This window comes from Phyllobates terribilis, unplaced genomic scaffold, assembly GCF_046119375.1.
Source record: "Phyllobates terribilis strain yellow unplaced genomic scaffold, ASM4611937v1 Scaffold_35__1_contigs__length_13245226, whole genome shotgun sequence".
Taxonomy (NCBI): domain Eukaryota; kingdom Metazoa; phylum Chordata; class Amphibia; order Anura; family Dendrobatidae; genus Phyllobates; species Phyllobates terribilis.
Genome location: NW_027362795.1, coordinates 5,143,112 through 5,168,465, shown reverse-complemented (window position 1 = coordinate 5,168,465; position 25,354 = coordinate 5,143,112). Strand labels below are relative to the sequence as shown.

The window sequence follows — 25,354 nt, the reverse complement described above, 5'->3', positions numbered from 1 at the left end:
AACTAGGATATATGGACTAGGATATAGGGAATTATGCTGTACATAACTAGGATATAGGGACTAGGATATAGGGAATTATGCTGTACATAACTGGGATATAGGGACTAGGATATAGGGAATTATGCTGTACTTAACTGGTATATATGGACTGGATATAGGGAATTATGCTGTACATTACTGGGATATAGGGGCTAGGATATAGAGAATTATGCTGTACATAACTAGGATATAGGGACTAGGATATAGGGAATTATGCTGTACATAACTAGGATATAGGGACTAGGATATAGGGAATTATGCTGTACATAACTAGGATATATGGACTAGGATATAGGGAATTAAGCTGTACATAACTAGGATATAGGGAATTATGCAGTATATAACTAGGATATATGGACTAGGATATAGGGAATTATGCTGTACATAACTAGGATATAGGGATTAGGATATAGGGAATTATGCAGTACATAACTAGGATATAGGGATTAGGATATAGGGAATAATGCTGTACATAACTAGGATATAGGGATTAGGATATAGGGAATTATGCTGTACATAACTAGGATATAGGGATTAGGATATAGGGAATTATGCAGTACATAACTAGGATATAGGGATTAGGATATAGGGAATTATGCTGTACATAACTAGGATATAGGGATTAGGATATAGGGAATTATGCTGTACATAACTAGGATATATGGACTAGGATATAGGGAATTATGCTGTACATAACTGGGATATAGGGACTAGGATATAGGGAATTATGCTGTACATAACTGGGATATAGGGACTAGGATATAGGGAATTATGCTGTACATAACTGGGATATAGGGACTAGGATATAGGGAATTATGCAGTAGATAACTAGGATATAGGGACTAGGATATAGGGAATTATGCTGTACATAACTGGGATATAGGGACTAGGATATAGGAAATTATGCTGTACATAACTAGGATATAGGGACTAGGATATAGGGAATTATGCTGTACATAACTAGGATGTAGGGACTAGGATATAGGGAATTATGCTGTACATTACTGGGATATAGGGACTAGGATATAGGGAATTATGCTGTACATTACTGGGATATAGGGACTAGGATATAGGGAATTGTGCTGTACATAACTGGGATATAGGGTCTAGGATATAGGGAATTATGCTGTACATAACTGGGATATAGGGACGAGGATATAGGGAATTATGCTGTACATAACTGGGATATAGGGACTAGGATATAGGGAATTATGCTGTACATAATGGATATAGGCATTGGATATAGGGAATTATGCTGTACATAACTGGGATATAGGGACTAGGATATAGGGAATTATGCTGTACATAATGGATATAGGGACTAGGATATAGGGAATTATGCTGTACATAACTGGGATATAGGGACTAGGATATAGGGAATTATGCTGTACATAACTGGGATATAGGGACTAGGATATAGGGAATTATGCAGTAGATAACTAGGATATAGGGACTAGGATATAGGGAATTATGCTGTACATAACTGGGATATAGGGACTAGGATATAGGGAATTATGCTGTACATAACTGGGATATAGGGACTAGGATATAGGGAATTATGCTGTACATTACTGGGATATAGGGACTAGGATATAGGGAATTATGCTGTACATAACTGGGATATAGGGACTAGGATATAGGGAATTATGCTGTACATAACTGGGATATAGGGAGTAGGATATAGGAAATTATGCTGTACATAATGGATATAGGGACTAGGATATAGGGAATTATGCTGTACATAACTGGGATATAGGGACTAGGATATAGGGAATTATGCAGTACATAACTGGGATATAGGGAATTATTCTGTACATAACTGGGATATAGGGACTAGGATATAGGGGATTATGCTGTACATAACTGGGAGATAGGGACTGGGATATAGGGAATTATGCTGTACATAACTGGGATATAGGGACTAGGATATAGGGAATTATGCTGTACATAACTGGGATATAGGGACTAGGATATAGAGAATTATGCTGTACATAACTGGGATATAGGGACTAGGATATAGGGAATTATGCTGTACATAACAGGGATATAGGGACTAGGATATAGGGAATTATGCAGTACATAACTGGGATATAGGGACTAGGATATAGGGAATTATGCTGTACATAACAGGGATATAGGGACTAGGATATAGGGAATTATGCAGTACATAACTGGGATATAGGGACTAGGATATAGGGAATTATGCAGTATATAACTGGGATATAGGGACTAGGATATAGGGAATTATGCTGTACATAACAGGGATATAGGGACTAGGATATAGGGAATTATGCAGTACATAACTGGGATATAGGGACTAGGATATAGGGAATTATGCTGTACATAACTGGGATATAGGGACTAGGATATAGGGAATTATGCAGTACATAACTGGGATATAGGGACTAGGATATAGGGAATTATGCAGTACATAACTGGGATATAGGGACTAGGATATAGGGAATTATGCAGTATATAACTGGGATATAGGGACTAGGATATAGGGAATTATGCTGTACATAACGGATATAGGGACTAGGATATAGGGAATTATGCTGTACATAACTGGGATATAGGGACTAGGATATAGGGAATTATGCAGTATATAACTGGGATATAGGGACTAGGATATAGGGAATTATGCAGTACATAACTGGGATATAGGGACTAGGATATAGGGAATTATGCAGTATATAACTGGGATATAGGGACGAGGATATCGGGAATTATGCTGTACATAACTGGGATATAGGGACTAGGATATAGGGAATTATGCTGAACATAACTGGGATATAGGGACTAGGATATAGGGAATTATGCTGTACATAACTGGGATATAGGGACTAGGATATAGGGAATTATGCAGTATATAACTGGAATATAGGGACGAGGATATAGGGAATTATGCCGTACATAACTGGGATATAGGGACGAGGATATAGGGAATTATGCCGTACATAACTGGGATATAGGGACTAGGATATAGGGAATTATGCTGTACATAACTGGGATATAGGGACTAGGATATAGGGAATTATGCTGTACATAACTAGGATATAGGGACTAGGATATAGGGAATTATGCTGTACATAACTGGGATATAGGGACTAGGATATAGGGAATTATGCTGTACTTAGCAAGGATATAGGGACTGGGATATAGGGAATTATGCAGTACATAACTGGGATATATGGACTAGGATATAGGGAATTATGCTGTACATAACTGGGATATAGGGACTAGGATGTAGGGAATTATGCTGTACATAACTGGGATATAGGGACTAGGATATAGGGAATTATGCAGTACATAACTAGGATATATGGACTAGGATATAGGGAATTATGCTGTACATAACTAGGATATAGGGATTAGGATATAGGGAATTATACTGTACATAACTAGGATATATGGACTAGGATATAGGGAATTATGCTGTACATAACTGGGATATAGGGACTAGGATATAGGGAATTATGCTGTACTTAACTGGGATATATGGACTGGGATATAGGGAATTTTGCTGTACATAACTGGGATATAGGGACTAGGATATAGGGAATTATGCTGTACATAACTGGGATATAGGGACTAGGATATAGAGAATTATGCTGTACATAACTAGGATATAGGGACTAGGATATAGGGAATTATGCTGTACATAACTGGGATATAGGGACTAGGATATAGAGAATTATGCTGTACATAACTAGGATATAGGGACTAGGATATAGGGAATTATGCTGTACATAACTGGGATACAGGGACTAGGATATAGGGAATTATGCTGTACATAACTAGGATATAGGGATTAGGATATAGGGAATTATGCAGTACATAACTGGGATATAGGGACTAGGATATAGAGAATTATGCTGTACATAACTAGGATATAGGGACTAGGATATAGGGAATTATGCTGTACATAACTGGGATACAGGGACTAGGATATAGGGAATTATGCTGTACATAACTAGGATATAGGGACTAGGATATAGGGAATTATGCTGTACATAACTAGGATATAGGGACTAGGATATAGGGAATTATGCAGTACATAACTAGGATGTAGGGACTAGGATATAGGGAATTATGCTGTACATTACTGGGATATAGGGACTAGGATATAGGGAATTATGCTGTACATTACTGGGATATAGGGACTAGGATATAGGGAATTATGCTGTACATAACTGGGATACAGGGACTAGGATATAGGGAATTATGCTGTACATAACTAGGATATAGGGATTAGGATATAGGGAATTATGCTGTACATAAATAGCATATAGGGACTAGGATATAGGGAATTATGCTGTACTTAACTGGGATATATGGACTAGGATATAGGGAATTATGCTGTACATAACTAGGATATAGGGAATTATGCTGTACATAACTAGGATAGATGGACTAGGATATAGGGAATTATGCTGTACATAACTAGGATATAGGGATTAGGATATAGGGAATTATGCTGTACATAACTAGGATATAGGGATTAGGATATAGGGAATTATGCAGTACATAACTAGGATATAGGGACTAGGATATAGGGAATTATGCTGTACATAACTGGGATATAGGGACTAGGATATAGGGAATTATGCTGTACATAACTGGGATATAGGGACTAGGATATAGGGAATTATGCAGTAGATAACTAGGATATAGGGAATTATGCTGTACATAACTAGGATATAGGGACTAGGATATAGGGAATTATGCTGTACATAACTAGGATATAGGGACTAGGATATAGGGAATTATGCTGTACATAACTAGGATAGATGGACTAGGATATAGGGAATTATGCTGTACATAACTAGGATATAGGGATTAGGATATAGGGAATTATGCTGTACATAACTAGGATATAGGGATTAGGATATAGGGAATTATGCAGTACATAACTAGGATATAGGGACTAGGATATAGGGAATTATGCTGTACATAACTGGGATATAGGGACTAGGATATAGGGAATTATGCTGTACATAACTGGGATATAGGGACTAGGATATAGGGAATTATGCAGTAGATAACTAGGATATAGGGAATTATGCTGTACATAACTAGGATATAGGGACTAGGATATAGGGAATTATGCTGTACATAACTAGGATATAGGGACTGGGATATAGGGAATTATGCAGTACATAACTAGGATATAGGGATTAGGATATAGGGAATTATGCTGTACATAACTGGGATATAGGGACTAGGATATAGGGAATTATGCTGTACATAACTAGGATATATGGACTAGGATATAGGGAATTATGCAGAACATAACTGGGATATATGGACTAGGATATAGGGAATTATGCAGTACATAACTGGGATATAGGGACTAGGATATAGGGAATTATGCAGAACATAACTGGGATATATGGACTAGGATATAGGGAATTATGCTGTACATAACTGGGATATATGGACTAGGATATAGGGAATTTTGCTGTACATAACTAGGATATAGGGACTAGGATATAGGGAATTATGCTGTACATAACTGGGATATAGGGACTAGGATATAGGGAATTATGCTGTACATAACTGGGATATAGGGGCTAGGATATAGGGAATTATGCTGTACATAACTGGGATATAGGGATTAGGATATAGGGAATTATGCTGTACATAACTGGGATATAGGGACTAGGATATAGGGAATTATGCTGTATATAACTGGGATATAGGGACTAGGATATAGGGAATTATGCTGTACATAACTGGGATATAGGGACTAGGATATAGGGAATTATGCTGTGCATAACTGGGATATAGGGACTAGGATATAGGGAATTATGCTGTACATAACTGGGATATATGGACTAGGATATAGGGAATTATGTTGTACATGACTAGGATATAGGGATAAGGATATAGGGAATTATGCTGTACATAACTGGGATATAGGGACTAGGATATAGGGAATTATGCAGTACATAACTAGGATATAGGGACTAGGATATAGGGAATTATGCTGTACATAACTAGGATATAGGAACTAGGATATAGGGAATTATGCAGTACATAACTGGGATATAGGGACTGGGATATAGGGAATTATGCTGTACATAACTAAGATATAGGGACTAGGATATAGGGAATTATGCTGTACATAACTAGGATATAGGGACTAGGATATAGGGAATTATGCAGTACATAACTGGGATATAGGGACTAAGATATAGGGAATTATGCAGTATATAACTGGGATATAGGGACTAGGATATAGGGAATTTTGCAGTACATAACTAGGATATAGGGACTAGGATATAGGGAATTATGCTGTACATAACTAGGATATAGGGACTGGGATATAGGGAATTATGCTGTACATAACTGGGATATATGGACTAGGATATAGGGAATTATGCTGTACATAACTAGGATATAGGGACTAGGATATAGGGAATTATGCTGTACATAACTGGGATATATGGACTAGGATATAGGGAATTTTGCTGTACATAACTAGGATATAGGGACTAGGATATATGGAATTATGCTGTACATAACTGGGATATAGGGACTAGGATATAGGGAATTATGCTGTACATAACTAGGATATAGGGACTAGGATATAGGGAATTATGCAGTACATAACTGGGATATAGGGACTAAGATATAGGGAATTATGCAGTACATAACTAGGATATAGGGACTAGGATATAGGGAATTATGCTGTACATAACTAGGATATAGGGACTAGGATATAGGGAATTATGCTGTACATAACTGGGATATAGGGACTAGGATATAGGGAATTATGCAGTACATAACTGGGATATAGGGAATTATTCTGTACATAACTGGGATATAGGGACTAGGATATAGGGAATTATGCTGTACATAACTGGGATATAGGGACTAGGATATAGGGAATTATGCTGTACATAACTGGGATGTAGGGACTAGGATATAGGGAATTATGCTGTACATAACTGGGATGTAGGGACTAGGATATAGGGAATTATGCTGTACATAACTGGGATGTAGGGACTAGGATATAGGGAATTATGCTGTACATAACTGGGATATAGGGACTAGGATATAGGGAATTATGCTGTACATAATGGATATAGGGACTAGGATATAGGGAATTATGCTGTACATAACTGGGATATAGGGTCTAGGATATAGGGAATTATGCAGTAGATAACTGGGATATAGGGACTAGGATATAGGGAATTATGCTGTACATAACTGGGATATAGGGACTAGGATATAGGGAATTATGCTGTACATAACTGGGATATAGGGACTAGGATATAGGGAATTATGCAGTACATAACTGGGATATAGGGACTAGTATATAGGGAATTATGCTGTACATAACTGGGATATAGGGACTAGGATATAGGGAATTATGCTGTACATAACTGGGATATAGGGACTAGGATATAGGGAATTATGCTGTACATAACTGGGATGTAGGGACTAGGATATAGGGAATTATGCTGTACATAACTGGGATGTAGGGACTAGGATATAGGGAATTATGCTGTACATAACTAGGATATAGGGACTAGGATATAGGGAATTATGCAGTACATAATCCACAGGGACTGCTCAGATGGACCAACACTGATCCTATAGTAAATTCGCAGTCTACAGTTTCCATATGTAGGAAGCTATTTAGATCACAGTTGGTAATGGTTTATATCGTAGTTAGTCCTATAGGACTTCCACCATATCCTTCCTTAATCAGCAGTTCGCATCGGCTTTTACTGTCACCACTACATCAGATCTCTTACACTTATGATCTGTAGCACTTATTGGTCTTCCTGCTTTTCCATTGTCAGACGTCACTTGCCTCGGTTGTCTCGGAGGACGGCCGGACTATTCCTCGGTGCGGTTACGAGCATCATGCTATTCATATCGCTGTATTCACCTTCCAGACTGCGCTAAGCAAAAATACCAACTCCTGCTATAACCAATATGTGGTAGAGCGACTCAGCCGCTCCACAGCAGAATTCATTCACATAGATACAATATCCGTAGGGGTTTCCTTAGACATGGTTTATCACGACACTGAACAATAGAACACAATAATGAGTATAAAAAATGAAAATGAATCCAATTGAATATATTCCTGCTAATAAGCTGAACCGCATTCAGAAACTGAACAGGACGGAGATTTACTGGATATCGAAACTGAACAGTATGAAACCCCACGGATTAACTGAAATGTCTGAAATGTTCCTTTAGATGTTAAGAAATCTACATCTATGGTCATTTTGGAGATAGAAAGCCTGATGTGGAAGCTCCCTTAACATTAGTATTAATTGTAATAATTTAGATGATCTTTAATAAGATATTTTATTGTAATATCTATTTACAACAATATTATCCATGATCTGTGACATGGTTTTATTAACCAATTGATATAAATTAATTATTTTAGATAAAACCCTTGACCTTTCAGGTTTTAATATTTAGTTCTTTTATATATATTTCCTAGGATTTATTAAGATATATAATTATGGTACATTGATGATCTTTTAATTTCCTATGTAGATTTTTTAGATGTCACAATTTTATTAAACTCCCGGAACATCAAGCATTTAGATCTCCATGAAGTGATTGTCTTTTTTCTCAGAGTATAAAACTCCACTCATTGTAATTCGAGTCACTACTGTTTTACCTTCCGAGAGAATCCATGTAGCAAGTGCGGGATTCCTCTGATGTTCCCCGTCCTCTATTACCTACAGTCCCTGATAACTGAAGGCTTGTAGTAAAAAGAAAGATCTCCCTGACCGGATTCCCCCCGTGATGTCACCGCTGCCCTAGGTGACCCCTCAGCAGATGAAATCCTTCCAAGTTAAGCACATGGCCATATATTTACTCCAGCGGCCATATTCATGGACAGAGGTAAACCACGCTCTCTCCCCATATTTCACCATCACATTGTATGAGAAACTAATTAATTAAAAAAGGAAGCGTGGAATTAATTTATAATGATATTTATTTTCCCTCTAATAAAATTATACAGGAATTGATAAAACACACTGATATCAGTATAATGACACAAAATAATATTCTGAGATATGAAACACGACAAATGGACTGTAACAAATATAATAAACTAAAATCACATTTAGAGGAATTCGGATAAGAGCATTTTAGCTCATCAAAAAGACATTAAATAAAATAAAACAAGAATTTTTTGACATACAATGAAGTACAAGTTTCTTACACACTTTTCTCCTACCCTTGGATTTGCTTTTCTTTTTAATCTTCTGCTAATTCCTAAATACACATAGCGGCTTAACGAGTAAAGAACACAGGACACAGTGGTTTTCCCTATAGAGACATAGGTTCTAGCCCAACTCCTGCTTTGTGAATAAATACATTTATTTTAGTGAACATTTGAACTTATATATATACAATTTTTAAATAATGTCTAATAGGTTTATAGTATATGAATTGTGATACATTTTTAGGAGGTATTTCTTTGTATAATTGAAATACACACAATTTTGTTATTTTCCGATGTAATCGTTTGCCAATCCAGTGAACTTTGACACAACTCAGACAGTCATGTGTTGATTTGGTGTCTTAATTCAAACCTCAAGCCTTCACATTGTCTTGCAGGATTTTGTCTGTATGTGGTTGTCTCCTGAAGAAGAAGTGCTTGTCACTTTGCAACGCATCGAATAAAAACAGCAATTTAATAAACCTTTCTGAATTGACGTCTTCAATAAACCAGCAGCGTGGGAAGCATCCATAAATATCTCCAGATCCTGATATTCAATGATTTACCCTGCCAAGTTAAGGGTGGTAGCCCGAGGTACTGTGCACTTTATTCAAGATTCATAAGGCCTTCACTGGCTGGATATGAATGAGAGGATCAAATATGAAATACTCCGCGATCACATTCGGGATGTTACAAGTTGAAGATCCTGTGGTATAAACCCTAATTCTTCAAAAACACAGTGATCTGCGAGTATATGGGAAGAAGTGTGTCCCTGCTTGTTGGACAGTTCTTTACAAATGTTGTTTTTCTTCAGGTTCTATTATGATTATATCACAGTCCTTATGTATAATTGGGGTTGAATTATCCCCCAAGGAGACTTAAATTCTAGGTGAGATTCTCCCATATGTTCAACAGTGACTGAGCCGCCATTTTTTCTACTTTAAAAGCGACAGCTATGGAAATACTCCACCCAGTCTCTAACCTGGAGAAAGGTGTTTTATATCTGCCTATTATGGTTGGGGTTTTATGGGTGGAGGTCTTTTTTATTTTTTTGGATATGTTTTATATTGTCGACAATCTTGTAATATGCGCCTAACAAGCTATGTAAAACGGAAATGCTCTGCTGATAGGATATTGGAAACGACATATCTACTGCGTTAAATATGGTGGGGTCAGTGACAATACTTATCTGGAATGTAAGGGGTCTTTCTTCTAGTGTTAAAAGACAGGTGATCTTTCAACATCTTCAAATGGAAAAACCTGCCTTGATTTGTCTGCAAGAAACACATCTTACCTCTGAGAAACTTCATCTACTAAACAAGAAGAGGTTACAGGCGACTATCACTCCACACACTATATTAAAGGGAAGGTGCCATCAAAAAATTATTTTTTCAACAATTGAAAAAATGTAAAGCATTAATGTTTGATTTTTTTTCAAAAATATTATCATTTTTTAATTAAATAAAATATGAAAAATAATTTTAAAAGGTTTGGTATTTCCACTTTTAAACACTGGGGGGAGCAGCTGATGAGATTTGCCATGAAAACCTAGTGTACAACTAGCTCACATTATGACTGGGGCTGGATCTGCTCTTCTGTGTGTGATGTCGCTCCTCTCCTCCCCTTCTGGGTGTTTGTAACAGGATAAGAGAGGATGAAGTTTAGGATCACAGTGTGGAGCCATTTTGTTGGTGACTGCCAGTGATCTTGACGAGTACAGTGTCACTGTGGATGGCTGGCAGCACAGATTCTGTTAGATGGTGCTGCTAGCTGTATCATAAGCTGGGATTAGATACGCTGAGTGTATCATGTGTGATTAGATACAGGTCTCAATGTTGTGTTTCATATGCGGCTGATGTGGGGCCTGTGAGCCGGTTGATGGGAGGGGCCCAGCTCCAGTTCCCCCGCCCATCCTCACAAATTGAACTGTATCGACTTGTTGCCGATACAGTTGAAAGCAATGTTGAGTGAGAGAGCGTGACGCTCAAATCAATCCCCCTCTGCGTCTTACATCACTGATGCAGCCACTGACAGCCGGGGCGATGACGTCACTACATGGAGTCCACTGTGCTGAGATGTGCGGGCCCCTTGCTGCAGAGACCGGGGTAGCGGGAGAACAATGAGTTCATTATAGTGTATAGAGACCGATGGGGGGGTGCATTCTACTCTGTGGAGGCCAATGGGGAGTGCATTCTACTCTGTGGAGGCCGATGGGGAGTATCGCGCATGATAATGGAATTGAATACATCGGTCTGGGGAACAACGCAAATGATGATGGGATTAGATACACCGCTCTGTGGAGTATCATGTATGATGATTTGATTAGATACACGGGTCTGGGGAGTATCACACATGCAGGGATTAGATAGCTTTTCACTTTATACTGTATTTTTTACTTGAAGTTTCGATCATCTGATCTCTACTATACATAGCAAATTACACATGCGCTCATACATACAGGAAAATAGAAAATAGAAAAATTCTCACACACCTTTCATGTGGCACTAAAAGGCGTTTACCCTCCCTGCGTGTATGGCCTCCATCATCCTCCCTGGATGTATGGCCTCCATGCTCCTCCCTGCATGTATGGCCCCCATCCCCCTCCCAATATGAGCATCTTAAAGTGATAACAGATGCAGAGGGTCAGTACGTATGTTTGTTCTGTAAGTTATTACTAAGTCTCTATTAATAATCTGTCTACATACCACCACCATATTCCAGGAGAATCATACATAAAATTCTCACTATTATTTCCTGCTTCTTACAAATCCCCTATATTATAATAGAGGACTTTAATAATATACCGGACTCTCTCTGGGATAGAGGGAGACATGAAGCTAAGAGGGTAAAAGGCAATTGTACCCCTTTTGGTCACTTAAGGAGACATCTTTAATTGCTCTTTGGAGAGCCCGTCCTCCTAATGTATACCAATACTCCTGCTTCTTGTCCACGTTCTCCTCTTTGTGGAGAATGGATTTGGCTCTTGTAAATGAACTGATGCAGGGTCTTATATCTGACTCCAGCTCCTGCCCAGAGCGCTATCCCATCATTCTCCTCTGTGTCTCTCTAAGCTTAATCCCCAAATGCAGTACAGACCCACAGGGAAATTAACCCCTTTTGGTTGCAAGTTATAGACCTTGAGAAAATTGATTGGAAACTAAAGGAGAATCTTGTGATTAATAAAAATACAACTTCTATTTTCTATGTATGGAAAGCCATGAAGGCCGACCTTAGAGGAATATTTATAACAGAAATCTCAGCAGCTAAATCCCGGACTAAGCAGCAGGATCAATTGGTGTTTCAGGAATTGGGAGATGCAGAGAGTGCGATGATTACAGATCCAATGACGGCTGCGCAAAACAGGCTGAAAGCAGCTCAGGACCTGCTGAATCAGGGAACATTGCAGCCGCAGGAAGGAAGAAAATGTTTCACAAGATGCAATATTGTGAAGAGGGGGATAGACCAGGTCACTTATATCTGTGATAGCTGCCGCCCAGAGGGACCCCGCCTTTATATCCAGTCTGCAGACTAGGGAGGGTAATGTGGAACAGTCCACAGTGGACATACTGAAAGTGTTGGAGGAATACTATGCAAAGCTGTATACTTCTCAGGTTCAACTCTCAGAAGAACTGACCCAGACCTTCCTAGATAAAGCTCAGCTCCCGGTCCTTTCCTTAGACTCTCAGAATTTATTAGATGAACTACTTGATGTAGAAGAGCTAGAATTGGAACTGAGCTCAATGACCAACGATAAAGCATCGGGAATGGACGTTCTTCCAGTGGAAGTATATAAGAGATATAAGTAAGATTTACTACCAGTATTATTAGATGTATACAATTCAAAGGAGGATCATTGCCACATCCATGCACGAAGCCATAATTACAGTGTTACCTAAACAAGACAAGACCCCCAGCTTGCCGGCATCCTATAGACTCATCTCTCTTTTAACAGTAGACGTCAAACTTCATGCTAACAGACTCTCAAAAGTAATCTCAATAATACACCCCGATCAGTCTGGGTTTATGCCCAATAAGTCCACAGCGATCAATCTCAGAAGGCTTTACATTAATATACAAGCAAGGGCTGATAATATTTGTCAAAGGGTGATCCTGTCTTTGGACGCAGCTAAGGCCTTTGACAGTGTAGAATGGCCACATTTGTGGGCTACATTGCGGCAGATGGGCTTTGGTGACAAATTTATATAATGGGTGCAATTGCTTTATTCGGACTCAAAGGCCAAAATAAGAGCGAATGGCTCTATGGCTAATCGATTTTTGTTGCACAGAGGTACAAGACAAGGATGCCCCCTGTCTCTCAATTGTTTTCAATAGCAACTGAACCTCTTGCGGCAGCAATTAGTAAAATGTCTGAGATTAATGGATTTAAATATGGGACCAAGGAAGAGAAGGTGGCATTGTTTGCCGATGATTTACGATTATTCCTTGGAGATGCTCGGGGGTCTCTGGAGAGCAAGATGGCGACTAGCTCTAGCTGACTTATTCTTTCCAAAGACCATACTAAGGACTAGGGAGCACTTATTACGGGTCAAGAAATGGCCAACAAAGGACAAACAGGAAAAGGAAGGAAAATTCAAAAAAATGGGGATGATCACCATAATTACAATAAAACGGCGAGGTTCCAGCAGACTGACTGATCCGACTATTGGGCCACGGCCCCACTATCAGTATTCGGTCAGTATCTTTCCTCGGGAGTGGGAGCCAAAACCAGGTGAAGAACAATCAGAGAAAAGGTATAATAGAAACAAGTCACCAATTCTGCATTTATCACCCACTCCTGGTTTGGGCTACCATTCCTGGGAAAAAATACTGACCAAATACTAATAGTGGGGTGGTGGCCTTAAAGGCAAACCCAGCAAGAAGTAAGAATGAAGTCACAACAAAACACTGAGCTGCAACAAAACACCTTAAAATTTGTTATTGAGATTGAGTCCTTTCTGTCTGATCATTGGTTTCAGGGTGGTAGGCACAGGAAAATAAATTAATTCCCAGTTTATTACAAAAAGCTCTGCAGAATTTGGAGACAAATTGCACTCCCCTATCAAACACAATGTTAAGAGGGATCCCATGTAGCCTTACTTTATGAGAAATAAAAAACCTGGAGAATGTCTCTGCATTAGGTAATCCTCTGACAAAGGAACAAAATGAGCCCGTTTAATGAATCGGTCAACAGCCACCCAAAGACAGTCTTCCCACCAGACAGAGGCAAATCCATGATGAAATCCATGGACAGATGAGTTCACTGTCTTTCTGGAATTGCAATGGAGGCAATACTGCACCCGGACTGTTATAACAGACTTTAGCGTGTGCGCAAACTTCACAGGCAGATCCAAAATCTTTAATATAATTATTCATAGATGGGCACTAAAAAAGCCTAGTAATAGCTTTCTGCATAGCTGTTGGTGCATCGGAGAATCCAAATGGCAGAACGAGATTATCGAATAAAACCTCTGCTCTGTACACCTCGTACACAAGCGGCTCCGTACGCCTCGTACACGCGCGGCTCCGCTCCGTACGCCTCGCACACGCGCAGCTCCGCTCCGTACACCTCGTACACAAGCGGCTCCGTACGCCTCGTACACGCGCGGCTCCGCTCCGTACGCCTCGCACACGCGCGGCTCCGCTCCGTACACCTCGTACACGCGCGGCTCCGCTCCGTACGCCTCGCACACGCGCGGCTCCGCTCCGTACACCTCGCACACGCGCGGCTCCCCTCCGTACACCTCGCACACACATGGCTACGCTCCGTACGCCTCGTACACACATGGCTACGCTCCGTACGCCTCGTACACACGCGGCTCCGCTCCGTACACCTCGTACACACATGGCTACGCTCCGTACACCTCGCACACACATGGCTACGCTCCGTACGCCTCGCACACACATGGCTACGCTCCGTACGCCTCGTACACGCGCGGCTACGCTCCGTACGCCTCGTACACGCGCGGCTACGCTCCGTACGCCTCGTACACGCGCGGCTCCGCTCCGTACGCCTCGTACACGCGCGGCTCCGCTCCGTACACCTCGTACACGCGCGGCTCCGCTCCGTACACCTCGTACACGCGCGGCTCCGCTCCGTACACCTCGTACACGCGCGGCTCCGCTCCGTACACCTCGTACACGCGCGGCTCCGCTCCGTACACCTCGTACACGCGCGGCTCCGCTCCGTACACCTCGTACACGCGCGGCTCCGCTCCGTACACCTCGTACACACGCGGCTCCGCTCCGTACACCTCGTACACACGCGGCTCCGCTCCGTACACCTCGTACACACGCGGCTCCGCTCCGTACACCTCGTACACACGCGGCTCCGCTCCGTACACCTCGTACACACGCGGCTCCGCTCCGTACACCTCGTACACACGCGGCTCCGCTCCGTACACCTCGTACACATGCGGCTCTGCTCCGTACACCTCGTACACATGCGGCTCTGCTCCGTACACCTCGTACACACGCGGCTCCGCTCCGTACACCTCGTACACACGCGGCTCCGCTCCGTACACCTCGTACACGCGCGGCTCTGCTCCGTACACCTCGTACACACGCGGCTCCGCTCCGTACACCTCGTACACACGCGGCTCCGCTCCGTACACCTCGTACACACGCGGCTCTGCTCCGTACACCTCGTACACACGCGGCTCTGCTACATCCACACTGTAAACCCCTCCTGACCCCACACATAAACTTCAGCTCATCCAGCACCATGACAACCAGCACAGCAGAGTCCTGCATCCACTGAGGCCCCTGATCATGTGACCCCTGACTCCTCCCCTCCTGTGACCTCATCACAGCTCCTGTGCGCACAGAGCAGCCATATATGTGGTGGCGGCTCTGCAGGTGGAGGTATGTGGAGACCCCATTACTGGGCGCAGGGGGCATTAACCCCTTCAGCACGGAGACTCTTTTGGGGTCTTGTGTTGCCCCTTTATAAGAATCATAAGGTTTTTGTTCTGTTTCCTGTAATAGATACATACGACCCTACTATGGAGACAGGAAGGGAGGAAACGTATTGTTCTCATAGTACAGGACCCCTTTACTGCCCCACAGTGTAATGCCCCCATTATGCCCCTTATACAGTATGTATGATCCCCCCACACAGTGTAATGCCCCCATTATGCCCCTTATGCAGGATGTATGATGCCCCCACACAGTGTAATGCCCCCATTATGCCCCTTATGCAGGATGTATGATGCCCCCACACAGTGTAATGCCCCCATTATGCCCCTTATGCAGTATATATGATGCCCCCACACAGTGTAATGCCCCCATTATGCCCCTTATGCAGTATGTATGATGCCCCCCACAGTGTAATGCCCCCATTATGCCTCTTATACAGTATGTATGATGCCCCCACACAGTGTAATGCCCCCATTATGCCTCTTATACAGGATGTATGATGCCCCCCACACAGTGTAATGCCCCCATTATGCCCCTTATGCAGTATGTATGATGCCCCCCACACAGTGTAATGCCCCCATTATGCCCCTTATGCAGTAGGTATGATGCCCCCACACAGTGTAATGCCCCCATTATGCCCCTTATGTAGTATGTATGATGCCCCCACAGTGTAATGCCCCCATTATGCCTCTTATACAGTATGTATGATGCCCCCCACACAGTGTAATGCCCCCATTATGCCTCTTATACAGTATGTATGATGCCCCCCCACACAGTGTAATGCCCCCATTATGCCCCTTATGCAGTAGGTATGATCCCCCACACAGTGTAATGCCCCCATTATGCCCCTTATGCAGTATGTATGATGCCCCCACACAGTGTAATGCCCCCATTATGCCCCTTATGCAGGATGTATGATGCCCCCACAGTGTAATGCCCCCATTATGCCTCTTATACAGTATGTATGATGCCCCCCACACAGTGTAATGCCCCCATTATGCCCCTTATGCAAGATGTATGATGCCCCAACACAGTGTAATGCCCCCATTATGCCCATTACGCAGTATGTATCATGCCCCCACAGTGTAATGCCCCCATTATGCGCCTTATGTAGTATGTATGATGCTCCTCACAGTGTAATGCCCCCATCATGCCCCTTATACAGTATGTGTAATGCCCCCATTATGCCACTTATGCAGTATGTATGATGCCCCCCCACAGTGTAATGCCCCCATTATGCCCCTTATGCAGTATGTATGATGCCCCCACACAGTGTAATGCCCCCATTATGCCCCTTATGCAGTATGTATGATGCCCCCATTATTCCCCTTATGCAGTATGTATGATGCCCCCACACAGTGTAATGCCCCCATTATGCCCCTTATGCAGGATGTATGATGCCTCCACACAGTGTAATGCCCCCATTATGCCCCTTATGCAGGATGTATGATGCCCCAACACAGTGTAATGCCCCCATTATGCCCATTACGCAGTATGTATGATGCCCCCACAGTGTAATGCCCCTTATGTAGTATGTATGATGCCCCCCACAGTGTAATGCCCCCATTATGCCCCTTATACAGTATGTATGATGCCCCCACACAGTGTAATGCCCCCATTATGCCCCTTATGCAGTATGTATGATGCCCCCACACAGTGTAATGCCCCCATTATGCCCCTTATGCAGTATGTATGACACCCCCACACAGTGTAATGCCCCTTATGCAGGATGTATGATGCCTCCACACAGTGTAATGCCCCCATTATGCCCCTTATGCAGGATAAGATAAACGAGAACCACCGAATGATAGGTCCAATAGGGCAAAGGATACATAAAAGACTTTTATTATCGTAACGGCAACACGTGGCACTACATGCAAAAGGAAAAACCGCATTGCAGTGACCAAACACAAACAGAAATCATATAATGGAAGTTACATAGTGAGCTGCATTAACACATATAGATAGTAGTACAACAGGTATACATATCAGACAAATGTTAAAGCTCCATTTGGCATATGGTGAATACCACCTAGGAGACCAGGAACAGAGACAGACATCAAGCCATCTCATAAATATAAAGGTACCATGTGCACCATCATTGTGACCATATCCATATCAAATGCATCTAGACGGTCAATACTAAATGAATAGGTGACAGCATATAGTCAGTAAAAGAGAAAATAGTATACCTGTGTCTACAGCAGCTTATGTGGATGGCACATGCGGCAAACCCCGACGCGCGTTTCGGACAGCAAGTCCTTCGTCAGGGGGTACCGTCCAACTGAACCACCGCGTATATAAAGGTAAGTGTGACCAATGGAATCCGGGGCATACATAATTAATGTGACCTCAAGGTGCAATCGCGTGGAAACACGTGCACCCAGCTGTTATGCTGGTGAATGTAGCAAGAGGCGTTCGTAATGTGCGCATGCGCAGCCCGGAGGAACCGGAAGCCGCGAGCGCCGCGTCATGCATCAGCTGACGTCGGGTCAAAAGACCCGAGTCACCTGACACATAGAGACGCACGCATCACAGCTCCCCGGAACACGGACTGAGCATGCGCGCCACGCCAACCAGGTCCCCATAGTAACCGGATACACACAGTAACCGGCACGCTTCACATAGAAATTATCGTATTGTATACTCAGCGAATTAAGAATGGAAGGGGAACATGAGACCATTTACATCGCAATCATGGGGTATAGAGAATCCATAAAGAAAATAGAAAAGATAATAAGAATACACAATAGAAATTAAGGGGGAATGTGAAACAAAGAGAAAAAGGGATAGGAGTGAAGATGGACAAGGAAAGAGTGAGGGGGGAGAGAAACCAAAAGAAAAGAGAAGAAGAACAATCACGAAAAATGCCTGATCTAATCCTGCTGCGAAGTGCCATGCTATTGCAGGATAAAAAACATCTACAAAGCCGTCAATACCATCTATCATAATATACAGATGGTATAGATAATCAATGATATACACATCAGTATTAGATGTGTCAATAAACAAGGAACCACACACCACAGTCGAATAATACGTGATACATACAACATGAAAAAACAAGATACATCATAAGAATAAATATATAGTAATATCAATATATAAATACAGTAAATAAATACATATAATATAATAAATAAATACATATCATATGCTCAGATCATAAAAATTAAAAAGTGTTATACATCTATACACAATGGTGGTATGTCATATTTTGCAAAAAATAATAATGCATGTACCGGACGACATAGATGAATGAATGTGATGTAAAAGAACAAAAGGAAAAGAGAAAAAGGAAAAAAGAGAAAGAACAAGAAAGAAAAGAAAGAGGACAAGAAGGGAAGGAAGAAGAAGGGCAGGAAAGGGGGGGGGGAGAGGAAAGGGGGAGGAAACCAAGAAAGAAAGAAGGGGGGAAAGGGGAGAGAACAAGAAGACAGAAAGAAGAAAGGACAAGAAGAGAAAGGGGGAAAAAAAATTAATAATATATAAATAAATAAATATATATGCAAAAATACATAAATAGATGGAAATAAAACACTGTGGCAATATCCAGTTTTCAATCCATAGTCCACCATGATATGCGAGGCCCCAGTCTGATGATAACAGCAAAGATCACATCAGTGGTACGCTAAATAAGGAAAGTATAAAAAGAAGAAAGTTAAAACCTCATAAAAACATACATTAAAAACAAAAACACGACATAGGTTCAAGGACTATGTGGATCACAGGAATGGGACATAGCTAATGTTTTCATTTAACCCGTATGGACATACTGTTTTGAGTGTCCAGATCCAGCGAGTTTCAAGCTGGGCCAGCAACTTACTGATTTTTCCCCCTCTAATGTTTGATGGAATCAAATCGATGCCAATGACCTTAAGCAATGAAGCATCACATTCATGAAACTGCTTGAAATGTCTTGGTAATGTCTTCAAGAGGGACAGATCATTAATTTCCTTTGCTGCAGCAATACCAAGAACATGTTCACGTACCCTTACCTTTAATTGGCGGGTTGTTAGCCCCACATAGATCAGTGAGCATGGGCATGTAGCATAATATACCACAGCCGTGGAAGAACATGTAATATGATGTTGAATGTTATATTCAGTAAGTCCATCTGAGCTGTGAAATCTATCCGATCTCCCCACATTGGGACAGGCTACACACTTCCCACAGGGACGGCAGCCGTTGTGTACTTTAGCTCTAGATAGAAATGATGTAGATATATTTATATAATGACTTTTTACTAGTTCATCACGTAAATTCCGTGATCTGCGAAAAGTGATGTTTGGTTTTGGACTTAAATATTTAGCTAAAATTGGATCTGATAGTAGAATGGGCCATGATTTATCCAAGAAGTGACGCATCAGATTGATCTGTCCATGATGTTGAGTAATAAATCTGACAGTCTTGTCAGACACCTTCGTATTCTTTGCATATAAGGCCGAATGCCTAGAGGTGTGTCTGGCACTATTAAAAGCCCTTTTGATAGAACGACGGCTGTACCCTCTTTCCAGGAATTTTATTTTCAATATATCAGCCTGTTGTAAAAAGTCAACATCGTTAGAGCATATCCTTCTCAATCTGAGAAATTGGCCCACCGGTATCGACCGGATCATTGGAGGGGGATGTGATGAAGACGCCAGCAGTAAAGAATTCACTGCTGTATCTTTACGGAACAGGGAAGATTGCAGGCAATTTTGGTAGTCCCTGTAGATTTTAACGTCCAGAAACTCTATAGAGCTCCTATCACTCTGGTATGTTAAATGAATATTCAAATGATTTTGATTCAGGCTATCCATAAAATGGTGTAATTCTATATCAGTACCCTGCCAGATCAAGAAAATATCATCGATGTACCGCGTCCAAAAAAGGACGCGGTCAATCGAAGGATACAGATCTGACAAAAATAGATCCCTCTCCCACAGCCCCAGGAACAGATTGGCATACGCCGGAGCAAAAGATGCCCCCATGGCGGTGCCCTGGAGCTGCAGGTAGAAGGATTCCTTAAATAGAAAAAAATTATGCGATAGGGTGAACTCAAGTAGTTGGCTGATAAAGTTCACCATATTCAATGTCTTAGAAGAGGACTGAACAAAGAATTGGGTAGCCTGAATACCATCAACGTGACGGATGTTGGTATACAGCGACTCCACATCGCATGTCACCAATATGGTATCTATGCCTATGTGGAGTCCATCAATTTTCTTTAAAAATTCTGAGGTATCCTTCGTAAATGAAGGTAACAGCTCCACCAGGGGCTGGAGTTCAGCATCAATGAAGCGGTTAACATTTTCCAGATAATTACCCCTCCCTGATACTATTGGCCTTCCCGGTGGGGTCTGACAATTTTTGTGTATCTTAGGTAGAAGATATAGGGTGGGAATGACAGGTTCACTGACCTGTAATGCTAAGTATAGTTCCTTGGAGATAGCACCAGTATCTCTGGCAGATTGTAAGATGGAACCTAATTCCTTTTGATATTTACCCAAGGGGTTAAAGGTCAACTTTTTATAGCATTCCGGATTTTTAAGTTGACGGAACGCTTCTTCCTCATACATAGATTTGGGCCAGATCACCACATTCCTACCCTTATCTGCTGGTTTAAATACGACGTCAGAATATTTCCGCAATTTCTGGAGACATTGTCTCTCATCTCTCGTTAAGTTATCCCGTGTTGGATATCGGGGAATATTTTCAAAGTCCTTGCTCACCATTTTGACAAATACCTCAATGGTTGAGCAAGTGGACAGAGGAGGAAATTTCTGAGAGCGTGGTTTGATAGATGGAGGGATCTTACCCTCTATTTGATCGTTATGTTCCTCCGCCAGTACTTCAAGATCAGCTAGCGCCTCCTGTTCCGTCTCTGTGGGGAATAAGCGAGATGTAGTTTCATCATGGAAGTGTCGTTTAAATAATAATTTCCTTGCAAAGAGGTGCAAGTCTTTGATGGCTGAAAATCTATCAAATTGAGCCGTAGGGCAAAACATTAGACCTTTCTTTAATATTGACAACTCCATCTCAGAAAAAGAATGAGCACTTAAATTGATTACCTTTAAATTGTCTCTCGCCTCTGGTGCGTAGGTATAATTGCGCTTGTTGGGAGGAAACCGTAGTTCACGTTTCCGTTTAGGAGTAGAAACTACCGAACCAGAGACGGAAGAGGAGGCGTCAGAAGCCTCGCTAGTCTGTGGGTTAGATGATAATGAGGGAGTGCGAGCTCTATTGCTGCCTGAAGGTACAGACTTTTTCCACATGTAGATTCTCCCTGAGGCAAGATCCCTCTAGTCTCTCATCAATTTTCTGGCATGGTTTGTCTGGATGTCTTTAACCCATAGATCCATGGATTTATCCATTTGTGTATCAATGATATTCATCTGATCCACCGAAAAATCCACCTTAGCCTTCACATAAATTGTCTCAAGGGTTTTGTCAATCTCACTGATTGATTTAAGATTCAGTTGTATCAACAGTTGCATGAACCTTTTAGACGTCTCATTGCATACCTGCTCCCAATCCCTGATGAACTCCTCATCTTCCACCAGAAATGATGGTATAACCCGTACCCTTAGGCCCCTAGGGATCAATTGTTTCAATATATAGTTTTCTAAATAGGCTTTGTTCCACCATAAACGTGTTCTTTTTAGTAGTAAGCCCCTAATTATGCTTGAAACTGAATCAACCTGTGAACCACTGGAATCCATTGCCGTAGCACCACTGTTGCCAAACACTTCATTAATTTGTCCTTGCCAGGAAAGTTCCCTGGCTTTAAGGTCCATATCCAGAGTAGATGTAACCTGTGCAGAACACAGTAAGATTAAGGAAGGCAAAAAACACTGAACTAAGAAGCACGGGACACAGACCATACTATCACCTGTAGATTGGCCTGGTCTAACCTATATCGAGTGCTTTAATGTATGGACCAATAGGGAATGGCAGACCATTCGGTAACAAACATAAGATAAACGAGAACCACCGAATGATAGGTCCAATAGGGCAAAGGATACATATAAGACTTTTATTATCGTAACGGCAACACGTGGCACTGCATGCAAAAGGAAAAACCGCATTGCAGTGACCAAACACAAACAGAAATCATATAATGGAAGTTACATAGTGAGCTGCATTAACACATATAGATAGTAGTACAACAGGTATACATATCAGACAAATGTTAAAGCTCCATTTGGCATATGGTGAATACCACCTAGGAGACCAGGAACAGAGACAGACATCAAGCCATCTCATAAATATAAAGGTACCATGTGCACCATCATTGTGACCATATCCATATCAAATGCATCTAGACGGTCAATACTAAATGAATAGGTGACAGCATATAGTCAGTAAAAGAGAAAATAGTATACCTGTGTCTACAGCAGCTTATGTGGATGTCACATGCGGCAAACCCCGACGCGCGTTTCGGACAGCAAGTCCTTCGTCAGGGGGTACCGTCCAACTGAACCACCGCGTATATAAAGGTAAGTGTGACCAATGGAATCCGGGGCATACATAATTAATGTGACCTCAAGGTGCAATCGCGTGGAAACACGTGCACCCAGCTGGTGGTTCAGTTGGACGGTACCCCCTGACGAAAGACACAGGTATACTATTTTCTCTTTTACTGACTATATGCTGTCACCTATTCATTTAGTATTGACCGTCTAGATGCATTTGATATGGATATGGTCACAATGATGGTGCACATGGTACCTTTATATTTATGAGATGGCTTGATGTCTGTCTCTGTTCCTGGTCTCCTAGGTGGTATTCACCATATGCCAAATGGAGCTTTAACATTTGTCTGATATGTATACCTGTTGTACTACTATCTATATGTGTTAATGCAGCTCACTATGTAACTTCCATTATATGATTTCTGTTTGTGTTTGGTCACTGCAATGCGGTTTTTCCTTTTGCATGTAGTGCCACGTGTTGCCGTTACGATAATAAAAGTCTTTTATGTATCCTTTGCCCTATTGGACCTATCATTCGGTGGTTCTCGTTTATCTTATGTTTGTTACCGAATGGTCTGCCATTCCCTATTGGTCCATACATTAAAGCACTCGATATAGGTTAGACCAGGCCAATCTACAGGTGATAGTATGGTCTGTGTCCCGTGCTTCTTAGTTCAGTGTTTTTTGCCTTCCTTAATCTTACTGTGTTCTGCACAGGTTACATCTACTCTGGATATGGACCTTAAAGCCAGGGAACTTTCCTGGCAAGGACAAATTAATGAAGTGTTTGGCAACAGTGGTGCTACGGCAATGGATTCCAGTGGTTCACAGGTTGATTCAGTTTCAAGCATAATTAGGGGCTTACTACTAAAAAGAACACGTTTATGGTGGAACAAAGCCTTTTTAGAAAACTATATATTGAAACAATTGATCCCTAGGGGCCTAAGGGTACGGGTTATACCATCATTTCTGGTGGAAGATGAGGAGTTCATCAGGGATTGGGAGCAGGTATGCAATGAGACGTCTAAAAGGTTCATGCAACTGTTGATACAACTGAATCTTAAATCAATCAGTGAGATTGACAAAACCCTTGAGACAATTTATGTGAAGGCTAAGGTGGATTTTTCGGTGGATCAGATGAATATCATTGATACACAAATGGATAAATCCATGGATCTATGGGTTAAAGACATCCAGACAAACCATGCCAGAAAATTGATGAGAGACCAGAGGGATCTTGCCTCAGGGAGAATCTACATGTGGAAAAAGTCTGTACCTTCAGGCAGCAATAGAGCTCGCACTCCCTCATTATCATCTAACCCACAGACTAGCGAGGCTTCTGACGCCTCCTCTTCCGTCTCTGGTTCGGTAGTTTCTACTCCTAAACGGAAACGTGAACTACGGTTTCCTCCCAACAAGCGTAATTATACCTACGCACCAGAGGCGAGAGACAATTTAAAGGTAATCAATTTAAGTGCTCATTCTTTTTCTGAGATGGAGTTGTCAGTATTAAAGAAAGGTCTAATGTTTTGCCCTACGGCTCAATTTGATAGATTTTCAGCCATCAAAGACTTGCACCTCTTTGCAAGGAAATTATTATTTAAACGACACTTCCATGATGAAACTACATCTCGCTTATTCCCCACAGAAACGGAACAGGAGGCGCTAGCTGATCTTGAAGTACTGGCGGAGGAACATAACGATCAAATAGAGGGTAAGATCCCTCCATCTATCA

The 25,354-nt window shown here is 41.6% G+C and overlaps 1 pseudogene; it reads left to right on the top strand.

Moving 5' to 3' along the window:
- The first annotated feature begins 16,026 nt into the window (after positions 1-16,026).
- Positions 16,027-25,354, top strand: part of LOC141182609 (uncharacterized) — a 272,324-nt pseudogene continuing 262,996 nt past the window's right edge.